General features: G+C 40.0%; 1 pseudogene; it reads right to left on the reverse strand.

The window, feature by feature from the left end:
* Positions 1–557: 557 nt before the first annotated feature.
* The window catches only part of LOC149177210 (geranylgeranyl pyrophosphate synthase 7, chloroplastic-like), a 43999-nt pseudogene continuing 32037 nt past the window's right edge, over positions 558–12519 (reverse strand).

The following is a 12519-nucleotide window of genomic DNA, read 5'->3' on the forward strand; positions in this document are numbered from 1 at the left end:
AAATAATAGTTGTAAACTGATATAAATCTACACGTTGGTCCAAAATGGAACCACTTGATTGTTCATTCACATGATTGAAGGAGATCCAAACTTATAACTACAAGCATAGATCCATCTTAAATATGAATCTAACATGAGTAGAGAGGGTTCCAATTTCCTCATGTGCAAATTTATTTATGAGCCAGCATTATTTAAATGTTTTGTATAGTTACTTTTTATTTTTATTTTTCCGGACATGAACAAAATTTCAACTTTGATGAGGGACGAACGGAGTTACACATCATATTGGGCTGTAGAATTACACATCATACTGGGTTGTAGAATGATTTGTGAAGACATAGCAAATGTAAAAGTAACAGATAGAGTTACACATCATACTAGGCTCTACAATAAGCCTCTCGGCTCAACGATATGATTTGAATGAGCCTCTCGCCTTAATGATATTATTTTTGAAGACATATCAAATGTAAAAGCAACAATACAGGTACAACAGATAGCAGAAACACGTGTAATACAAAGCACAACATCATACACTACAACAATTTTACTAGGTTTTTTCACTTATGTGTAAGTGCAACGTAATCTGCAAAACCCAACAAAGGTGCAAATTTTCTTGGATCAAAGCAAGATAACTTGTCATTAGCTCTTCAACAATTCAATGGTTAACTCCTTTGTTTTCTCCAAACCGATGAGCTTGGAATAAGTGGCCATATCACTAACGAAATACCTTCCTACACTCTTTCCTAATTCCTCGGACGAATTTGTGAGATCATGTATTGACATAAATTGAAGATAAAAAAATGTGGAGCAAAGGAATTTCTCTGCTTACTCCTCTCAATATTACAAATCACTTAAATAAGATTACATTGGAAAGATCAATCATAAATGACTGGAGTTAAACTCGACTTAAGCTGGACTTAGCTGAAACTGAACTGGGACACTTGGAGGGACGATTTTGACACCTAACATGTGGTTGGGATTAGATTCTCCAACACTCCCCCTTAATTACAACCACATAAGAAATTCAATTAATATACCTGCTCGTCTTTGTCTCAGCTAGGTTTACAATTTAAAAATTGACTTCAACTTTTATTCTTCTCTTTTTCTAGATCCTATAACCTCTAAATTGTTTCAACTTTTTATCTTTGTTGTATCCTTCAAACCTCACTTTCTTCATTCGCTCATGCAGGTCTTCCATTCTTCTAGGCTCGCTAAGCATACCCTGGACTTCTTAAAAAACTGACTTGTATGTGGGCTGTTGCCACATATTATCTTTTGTAGTGTTCTTTTCATCATCAATCTGCTGCAACATAAGATTATAATAAAATAATATTTCTTCAGGACTCCAATACCTAAAAATTTCATTAATTTGTTCATCATCCAAGCTCTCTTCAAGGATCATTTTTGCAGCGTCTATGCAGACTTCATCTAGACATGGTGTTGCAAGCCATGCTTCAAGAAAATTTAACTGTTCTTCAAAATCATTATGTGTACCTGGACACTAAAAATCAATAGTAAGTTTAATAAACATCTGCAAAACCACACTAGTTCTGTTCTTTCCACTTTGTAATGAGAGCTTTTTCCTTTTGTACTTCTAGTTGTTGCACTTCCGACTCTGCTTCTGCCTTTATCTCTGTTTTCTCTTCGTGGACTTCCTTCTTTGCCTCTTCCTCTATTTTTGTACTAACCTATGCTATTGCAAATAGGTTGCCTTAAACTATCTCACCAAATAACATCATGTCAATATGATGTTTCTGTTGCATCACCTACAAAAAATCACCATTAGCCAGTAATTCTTCATCAAAATTTACATCAGCAATATTGATTACTGGATTCACCATAGTATCGACTGCTACAATGGAAGTTTGATTGTCATCGGCAAGCTCTATTGCTTGATTCACCAAACCTTCATCAACAAGCTTTGTTGCTGGATTCATTGAATTCTCATCAGCAAAATCCATTACTAGAATCATCATATTGTAATCAACAAGATGTGTCATTGGAATCACCAAATTTTTGTCCACTTGTGATTGTGCACAGTGGGGTTTGTGAGCATCTATGTGCTCCTTCTCTCTTTCTTCTGTGACTTCTTCACAAACATCATCCACGTGTGACTGCGCATAGTGGGATTCAACAATCCTTTCATCTCGATGTAGATCTATTGATGTAAATCCACCTCCATCTTCAATTTCAATGCTCCCCCTCGCACCAAAACATCTCTCAAGAGTATCCCAAGCATCCTTGGCTGTCTTGGATTCTTAAATCACAGGAAGAATGCTGTCATCGACATATTCTTTTATGCAATAAAACGAAAAGGAATCATTTTGTCTCTTCACTTCCTGATCTAAAACTATCTCAAACATCTCTTGTTCTCATTTTCACTTTCTTAGCCTCTTGGCTTTTCCCATTTGATCGCTGACAAAATGTGACTCAACAAAGAAATCAAACTTCAAACATAGTGACACACTCCTCTGCTACACAACTTAGCTTTCATAAATAAATAAAAATTGTCCAAAACCGGTTGGAACAATACTCCTTCTTTTCTCTTTAATTTCCTTTTCAAGACTTAAAAAAATCTCTTTTAAATAAGCCTTAATAAAAATTATATCCCTTTTTAAAATAAACTTCAATATATATATTTTCTTAAAAAAATCCATGGCTCCTTTAACAATACCACCACATTATATAAGCAACAAAATATTCACCTGTGGAAGCCCTTTAAAAACCAAATACATGAGAACTTTTAAAATAATACGCTCAAAGCCCTTTTAAGTAATCACGTAAACCTTTTTTGTTTGGAAGAATCTCATGCCTCTTCATAAAAAATAACTCTCTAAACCACTCTTTTTTTTAAATAAAAAAGAAGTCCCCGTTTCCTATTTGGTGGTTAGTATTGCTGGAAAGCTATAACACAGCCGCCATTACCTTGACTTTTCCAGCGAATCGCAATCCCTTGACTTTTTCAGCTTCGTGCATCATGAACATTCATTTTTTTTAATATCACTAGTAGTAGCACTTTGTGGAATGAGGAAAAACCGTGTTCTAACTCTTCTATCGATTTTGAAGGGTAGCGTTAGTGCTCTAGTGCATTGTTCATGCTCAACTAACCTGTGCCAATTGAAAATTAGTGCAAGGAAACCTCGATTAACGCATTTGTTCCTTTGACTGCTCAATGTTAGTGGAGTTACTAAGGCACTGGTTTTAAGGCATGGAAAGCGTTAATCTCTCAAAAAAAATTTCTTCAATTTTGTTTTGCTATTTTTTCATAGTCTTTTTCAAATTTTGGCTTCTTTCTCAAAGAAATTTACGCTTTCTCTTCACTCACTTTTGTTGCTCTCTCAAAGAGTCTTACTCTTTTTCTTCACTCACTTTACTGCTCTCTCACAGAGTCTTATGCAAACATTTCTCCTCTCTGTTTCTCTCTATGAGTCTTACACAACTTGAGATCTGATACCATGACATAAATTGAAGAGAACAAAATGTGGAGCAAAAGACTTTCTGTGCTTACTCTTCTCAATATTACAAATAACTTAAATAAGATTACATTGGAAACCAAATGACTGAAGTTAAACACGACTTAAACTAGACTTAACTGAAACTGAATTGGGACGCTTAGAAAGACGATTTTGACACCTAATATATAATTGAGATTAGATTCTCGTCATCCACTATCTGATACAGAAGCCCCACGGAACGGCTAAACCTTCTAATTCTCGTAATCTCATCCTCTGTGGCATCATCGTTGATGGCCCCACACACAGACGAGCACTCCAAGAGTAGCGCAATCTTTTGCATATGAATGCATTCCATAGTGTCAAGGTCAACAGAAGAATTTCACTCATAAGATCGACAGTCTGGGCACCCATCAGCCCTTGAGGGCCAACCGCTCTAGCCATTTCAGATACCACCCTCAAAATGCGATTACTCCAGACAAATTTTCTTGTGGAGGTTGCAATGTGCTCAAATGAAAATGAGAGAACTGCACCCGCTGTGAGAATAGCAGTGTCTTCGCCGAAGACCCGATGGGTTGCAGGCTTACCTCACTGTAATTCATCACCGTCCATGCAAGGCAAGTCATCAAGAATAATAGTCATTATATTGATGATCCAGGTCTGGGTGTGAAGAAGGACCCTTCCAAGACCTTTTATTATCATGATCTGTTAAAATTGTATTTCAAAAGAACATTAACAAATACAGCGACATGTGGAAAAGAAGATGAACATAACAATCATCAGCACATGAAAACATAAGCGTTGATAACGGAGTTCGTCCAGGAGGGACTACTTCTCTAGGCCCTGGTTTCAAGATGGTGTAGGTCGCTGCATTATGTGCTGTCAATAAAAGTGATGTACACAAGAGATGATGTCTAAATCATATAAGGAAAAACGCCCTCATGCAGGAGTGGCTCTAAGAGATATTCCACAACCAGAATTCTCAATCAAACTCCTATCAGTATGACACAAAAAGATGCATGGTGAGCATCCCGCCAACATGGCACAAAAGGAATGTCAAAGCAAAACACATGCATGATAACAACAAGAGTATCCCAGCAACATACAACAAGGGATCTCAAAGCATAACATAAAGAGTTATCACAGCAAGTACATCATGTAGAAGATTCTGCATAACATGAAGAGTTAGGAATCATGACAACATGTAATAAAGAAGATCCTACATCAATATCAATCAAGGATCCATGCAGCATAATGTAAAAGAAGAAGTACATGGACAATAACCATATACCTCACACCACGGGCCATCTGAGGAAGTGCATGTCTCACTGCTGAGCTGCTCACACCATCAATCTCAAGGCATCGATGAAAGAAGATGGCTGCCCAAACAAGAATGTCGACATCTGAATCAGACTGTTAAAGTGCTGAAACTTACTTAAACATCGATTGTAAGGAGAATCGATCAAAGAGGAATCAATGAAAGAGAATTGATCATAAAATGAATCAACCACACACGAAGAAGAATCGATCCAAAAAGAAGAAGAATTGATCAAAAGAAACATAATTAATCCAAAAAGAAGAATCGATCATAAAAGAATAACTGCTCTAGACTTTCTCGCAGCTCGTTGGCTATTTGGCTCTGTAGCACTCTAGCTTATGTCACTGCAGCTCTACAATTTGTCAGAACTTCAAGCGCCCTCTAGCTTCCATGCTTCTCTGTAGCTCTGCGGCTCTGTGGATTTGAAGTGCTACTCTGACTTCATGCTTCTCTACGTATTCAGAGTCTCAGGCCTCTCTCCATACAGCCTTTCCACGTAATCTCTCGGGCTCTCTGTTATAGTGCTCTCATCCTCCGTTACGCAGTCTTTCGCTACTCTCAGCTCTCTGCATCCATACTCTTGGCACTCTAGCACAGGCTCTCGGGCTCTCGGGCACTCTCTGGCATGCAGGCTCTCTCTTCCTCCTTCGGCCTCAGCTCTCTATCACCCATCATGTTTTATAACACGTTTGGGACAAGGATGCTTCAAAATCAGAGGTTTGTTGCTTAAGAATAGAAGTTGTTTGTATAGAACAATTGATGAGCGCAACACCCTTTAAAAAATAGCCTTTTTATTGTTTTAAAGCGATAATACAAAAACCCGAAAAACACTGAAAAACATTGAAAAATCCGAAAGTTTGGATTTCAAATTTTATAAAATCGGACCTATGAATCGATCGGGTTCACTTTGTATCGCAAGTCAGGATCACAGATCGTCGATTGCTGTGGCTCGGAGTCCTTCCTTTGGCATCTTCCAACATTGATCGCCGATGTCGATCATTTCGATCGCCGATGTCGATCATTCTGATCATCGATATCGATGATCACTAATTGCATTCACTAATATCCAGGGGTCCTAGTCCTCGGCCTTTAGGTTTCGCTGACTCAATCTTCTGATTCGACACTCCATTGTCGATTTGCAAGCGTTGATATTGCCGATCATTACCTGTATAGCACCGATATCGATCCTCGCCTGCATCTGATTGTGATTTTCCTTATAAAGGCTTTAAGTCCATTTTTATGAGAAAAAACAATTTTTAAAGGAAAATGCCTCATTTTCTTAAGGAACAAAGCAACCTTCTTTTCGTGATAACTTCATCATCCGGTCTTGGATTGACAAACCGTTTGCACCTGCATGATCAGGAAAACAAGATCTATGCTTCGGTTTTGGTTTGAGCATAATCTGAGCACTTTGATTTTTGAGCCATATTTGTCTTGTGTGTTTCTCTAGAGCCTCCTAGATCAATCCTACCCACTGACGAGCTTTTGGTCCTCCAAAATCATAAAAGGTAATCTGCAACTCTCTCTGTACCCTCTCTGCATCATAAGCATCCTAAAAAGGTCTCGCTCCCATCTCTTTCACCTTTGTTCTTCGGACCTGTTACACAAAAATATCGTCACCATGATTATTTGCAGTCAGTATGGGTCTATCATCACTTGTACTGTCCTCCTAAGCAAGTCTCAGACCTCAGCTCTTCAAATCAAGCTTTGGAAATGAGAGAAAGACATTAAAAATCAATGTAACTCGGGTTCCGCACTTTCTCTCATGGTCACCTGCGGTCCCGCACCTTCTGTGTACAAAAACTGCGGACCTGCCCGCTCTGTCCCTAACAATGTAAGTGCGGACCCCTGTGAAAGTCAAAAGGCGCAAGTTTTATCTTAAAAAACTCACTTTGGGTTAATTCTAGAGGTTTCTAGAAGGAATTTTGATGTGGATTGTTCGCTCTGAGGTGGTTCATGCATCCCAAAAGAGAAGGAGCTAATCCCTTGATGAGAGGAGCTATCCCTTTGAAGGAGGGCTTTATCCCTTTGAAGGAGGACCTAGTAACCTCCCTCCATTGCACTATAAATACAGGCATTGGGCTGGTTGCTGGAGAGGTTAGAAGCTGAACATTTTTGAGGGTAAATGCTGGTGAAATCAAGACTTCCTAGTTGAGCTTAAGAGGAGAGATCACACATCTTTTTGGATTCATTGGGGAGTGAGTGAAACTTGTCAAAGTAGAGGAGACTTCTTGCTGGACCCTGGGAGGAGCTTGTACAGCATCAAGGCAAAGGTTGTAAAGTTCTTCTTCTTTTGAATTAATACAATCAAACTCATTTTTCTCAACAAGTATCTTATGTTATTTGTTTCATGGACTCCTTGACTTTCATCTTAAATATGTTTTATGCAATTGGCTTTTCAGGTGCTATTTAATTTGTTTGCCTTGTTTGTGTTTGCAGATTCACGAAAAGGAGCTCATTTGGATCAAAGGAGCGAAGGCATCCACAAGCTTGCGTTGGACCTAAGGTAGGCCCTAAAAACACTTGTTTGCTATTGTTTATCAAAGCATATTTAGAGAAAGATAGTGTCTAGTTGGTTTGCTTGTCATTAGGTCTTCTTTGGATTCTAGGAAGGTCTATCTTGTTCGCAAGATCGACTTATTCTGTGTGACAAAATGGCGACTCCGCTGGGGACTTGATTGTTTTCCTTGTTTTTACTTTGACCTGAGAAACTCTATTTTTGTTTCTGTTTTTGGCTTGTTATGTGTAAAATTGGGTAGAGTTTGTAGATCCAGGGTTATTTTTCATTTTTCATAGCTTTGGGAGAGGACCGCACCCTAGCCGTTTGACACAGTGTGTACTTACCCGCAGCTTGGCTTTTAGCACAGAGCGGGACCGCACCTGTGCCAACTGTGGGCCTGCGGACCCTGTCAAAATTTTGAAAACCCTAAGATTTCCTCTGTTAGTCAGCTTAGTTTGTGTTTAAAAATTTTTATCCACTGCCCAGACCTGCATATAACTTGTCAGAAGCTTTCCTTGGATTGATTTCGTTAGTGTTAGGGTTTTAGGTGAAATTCCTAGGAGTTTTGCTTGTTGGGTTTGTTTTTCATTTTGGTTGTGTAGTGGCTCTGAGCTTAGAAGTTGTAGGGACTTCAGATCACCTTAGTGTCTACCAGCCTTCTTATGAGTCTGACCATTTATGAAATCTCCCCTTGTTTGAGGAATCCGCTTTGAGTTTTCTCTTTACAAAACTTCGAAAAGCTTGTATTTAAAAGTTTGGATTTCCATTTTCAAAAAGAAAACAAAATTGGTTGTTCTGGACTGATTTTTGATTCTGCATAAATTAGTCCTTAGCTTACATCTAGCTATGTAAAACATCCATAAAAGTGACTTTTAGTAGGCTTTGACTTCAAATAGGTTTTTATAGTTTGTAGATCTCAAAGTTAGTCATTTTCATTAGTTTTGAGTGTTTTATAAAAATATAAAAATCTCTTTAGAAAACAAAAAGTTTGTTTTTGTAGTGATTGAGTGCTTTGAAACGAAAAGGGAAATTTTTGTGAAATAACTAGTTGTCTCATTTTGAGTGCTTTGGAAAGGAAAAGCTCTTCTTTTAATTTGTTTAATTGAGAAAGATTTGTGTTTACAAAGTATTTGCATTCTCAAACTCTTTCTTAGTTTAGAAGTTCATCGAAGAGAAAAAGATTGTTTAGATCATCTTAGGTGCATTTTTAGTGATTTTGAGTCGAGTCTTCATACCACGAGTTTCATCTCCGCACCTTTGGACTTAAACAAAAACCACTAAAATTAACGCTTAAAGTAAAATTCACCTAGTAACATTTTTATTTCTAGGGCTCTGATACACCAACTTAGCTTAGGCTAGTGTCTTGGAGTAGGAGAGTAATTAACTCTCCAAGACAGTAAAAACAAACAAGTAGTTGTATCTTGTGGTAGGGAAGAAATCCAATTGTTACATTTATGCTCTGGGAAAGCTCCTCTTAAAGGAGAAGCACGAGATCATGTCCGAACCAGTGTGGGAATCAATCCTTCCTCATTGGGAACGACGCCAGATATTCACGTATTAAAAACGGTAAACCTCAGATTAACCATTGTCGAGGAGCCTGGGGTCACTTGTTGGTAAACCTTGGATTATGTCAAGGAGCCTTCAAGGGGATTGAGCTTGCTACTCTTCCCTTGCGTGCGTATCGGATCGTAGACTGTTCCCCCAGGTGTATTTGTCTCAGTTGGTAACCTTAGTGGCCATATTCTTTAGGACTCTTCCTGAGGTGACAGTGGTGGGATGATCCCACTGTACCTGGAGCAGACGTCGGCTAGACTCACTTGGATTTTCTGGGGGGTTCTCTTCACTCGAGACGGTTAAGTGGAGGAACTTGTGCCAGTATATTCATTAAGCAGGTTGCCGGGGTAACTGTTCCAACCGCCATTTCTGTATTGAACTCTGCGATGTTGGATTTCATCACCAACTAGTGTTTTCAGTCCGGAAAGTTACTGTTTGTGTGTGTTTGATCTCCTAGATTCTTTAGGCGTGTGATTCAAATTTGTTTGGTTCTTTAGAGACTTTAGGTGCTTTTCATTGAGATTTTACTTTGTTTGCGTGTGAAGTAGTTTAAAGATTTTAACTGTGGCTGAATTACCAAGGCAGTCCCGTAGACTTCGGGGCCAGTCTCTTGAGTTTGTAAACGTGGCTGAGTTACTGAGGAAGTCCCGTAGACTTCAGGGCCAACCTCCTGAGGAAGTACCAAGCCAGCTTGAAGGCTTAAAAGTCCTCGTAACTCCTAGAGACAGTAGAGTTGGGTCACCGGAGGAAGGAGAATCTTCTTTGATAGTACATCCTGATTTTCAACCGTTAGTAGCAGATTATAATCCACAGTCAGTGTCTGTTTCCGAAATTGCTGGTAGCTTTTCATCTACTAGTGATATAGGTGAGGAACCTGAAATATTCGAGCCTGAAAGTGAATTTGCTGCTACTCTGACATCGGGGTTTGTTCCTCCAACTTCTAGTGGTCCTGGTTCACCTAGGGTAGAAAGAGTAATCACCCAAGATCTTCCTTCTGGACTTATTGCTATTGAAGAACTTGCTCCGGAAGAAGAAGTAGGCATCCCTATCCCTGAAAATCAACCTGTTATTGAACTAAGGGAGCGTGAATCAATTTTTTACAGTCCACCTAGGAGTAGTTCTTGGTATCTTTCTTTGACTAATTTTCTAGAAAACTCAGGGTTAAGTTTTTCACCACCTCGTGCTCCTTATCACCCAACACCTAGAGGTTTTTATACTCCTGTCAATATGGCAGGACAGTCATCTATGTTTACTCAATCACCCGAATATTTTTTGTACGGCGGTCCTTCTGTTCCCTCCGGGTATCAGTCACTTTCTGGTACTTTTTCGGGAGCATCTCCTCAACCCATTGATCAAGGGTTATTAACTGGAAGCAATGGTACTAAGCCATTGAGCGTAGAAGACATTCTTATGATGTCAGGTTCTATTCCCAATCCTCAACCTCAAGGTGGCCAGTTACCGCCTGGGGGGCAGCCTCAATTAATGCCTGGGGGCAACCTCAAGGTACACAATTTGCATCTGGGGGGCAACCTCAAGGACAGTACATACCTATGGGACAGTACGTTCCTCAAGGTCAACCCCAGACTCAATATGTACCCCAAGGTCAACCCCAGTATCAATTTATACCTCAAGGTCAACCCCAGTATCAGTATGTGCCTCAAGGGTATCAACCCCAAGGTCAATACTCGAACCAAGGTTTCCAACCACCCCAAGGTCAAACGTTTGTTCAAGGAACGGGAAAAGTACCTTTCAATTATCAATCCTACCCTCAACCCAGTTATGGTCCTCAGTATTCTCACCCAGTTATGGGTCAGTACCCCGGAATGAATATAGTGTGGGATCCATCGCAAACCCAACAGGTGTTGTAGCCAAGTGTACAGTTGTCATCTCAAACTGGACAACCCTTAGTTTCTGGTACACCCTATCAACCAGTCCAGTCTAACATTCAAACTTTTGTACCTTCGGTAGTTTCTCAGCCTGGGCCTAGTACACCTCGTACTCCGCCTCAAACGACTATTACAACTGCCGCAACATCCGTTCAATCTACCCCACCTACTTTTGGAGTATCGACAGCTCCGGTTTCTACTGTTCCTGTATCTACTCCTCAAACATCTTTACCACCGTCTGGATCTACGATTCAAACTTCGGTTCAGATGCCTGTAGGACAACCTGGTTTAAGTACGGTTGTCACAAGTCAACCACAATTCACCTATCAACCGTACCAGGGACAGTACCAATTCGGTCCTGCTGTGCAGCAGCCAGTTTATCAGTATCAACCGTACCCTGGGTACACTTATCAACAACCTCAACAACCCCAGTACGGTCCGGTTAATCCTGGTTTTCCGGGAGGATACAATATCTCGAACACCATTCCCATTCCTAGTTATCCTGGATATCCTCCTTCTGGGGCTGGTCTCATGACCTAGAGTTTTAGGGATCCTAATCGGCAGTTACCATTTATCGCAACTTTAGACTTACCTGACTTGTCGCGTCTAACGAACGATCCCATTAATTATCTTCCGTTTTGGCCGCCAATGCCGAATAAGTTGCCCAGTGACATTCCCAAGTTCGAAGGTAAATCAGGAGAGGACCTGTCGAACCATGTGTTGACTTACCACCTCTGGTGTGCGTCGAACTCCATTACAGATGATTCAATCTGTCTTAGAATTTTCCAGCGCACTCTAATTGGTCTCGCGGTCAAGTGGTACATTGAGTTACCGCGAGGCACTTTTTATAATTTTAGTTAGTTAGCTACCTCGTTTTTGACTCATTTTCAATTGCCAGTCCGATATGACAATGGCACGGAATTGTTAACTTCGCTAAAACAATCGACATCCACTTACATTTCAGATCATATTCATGAGTGGAGACGTCGACGTCGTTTAGTGAAGGTATTTATTCCGGATCAAATCTTGGCTGAGTGGTTTGTAAAATCTTTGTTGCCAAAGATCACTGAAGATGTTGCTAAAGCCGGAGTTGTTACTGAGGAGCAAGTCATTGCTCAAGCACAGTACCTTGACTTGGTCTATACTCAGTCAAGTACGTTACACGAAAAAATCCCCGATCTTCCCAAGCAAAATTAAATCGTTGTAGCTCCTTCGGGATCTCATGCCGCCGATGGTATGATTGGCACGGTTAACACTAAAAGTAAGAAGAAGTCTTCCAAGAATTCTTCTCCCATTATAACCTTGCCTGATTCCCCAACAGGAGATTCTTCTGCAGAGATTTCCGCCGATATTCATGTTGTAGAGTCATCTACAGCCAAATCAAAATCCGGTGGGAAGAAGAAAGGAAAGAAGAAGAATAAAACGGACAAAAGTTCAAAGGAGAAACCTGAAAAGGCAGAATCCAATGATGAAAAGCGCAAACCTCGTTATCCTTGTCTCATTTGTGACGATGAACATTTTACAAGAGACTGCCCTCATCGTGCAGAGGTTGCAAAAATTGTCAAGGGTTCCCAAACTCCTGTTGTTTTGAAGGATCCTTTTCCGGCTCAAGACAGTAAGATGATAGGTTCATCCTCGAGTGCCAATGAAGAACCCATACTAAAGATGTCCCATGTTAGGATTGTGACTCGATCGCAAGATTACTGTAGTAAGAGTCCTGTTGATGGTAAAGAAGTAGAATCTTCTCATTCTAATCCATCAACCTCAGCTCCCAGTTCCGATCCACTATAGATCGAGAAACCTAATCCA

Source organism: Pinus tabuliformis, chromosome 4_1 (genome assembly GCF_031772625.1).
Source record: "Pinus tabuliformis cultivar Carrire ecotype Pingquan chromosome 4_1, CPIR1, whole genome shotgun sequence".
Classification (NCBI taxonomy): Eukaryota; Viridiplantae; Streptophyta; class Pinopsida; order Pinales; family Pinaceae; genus Pinus; species Pinus tabuliformis.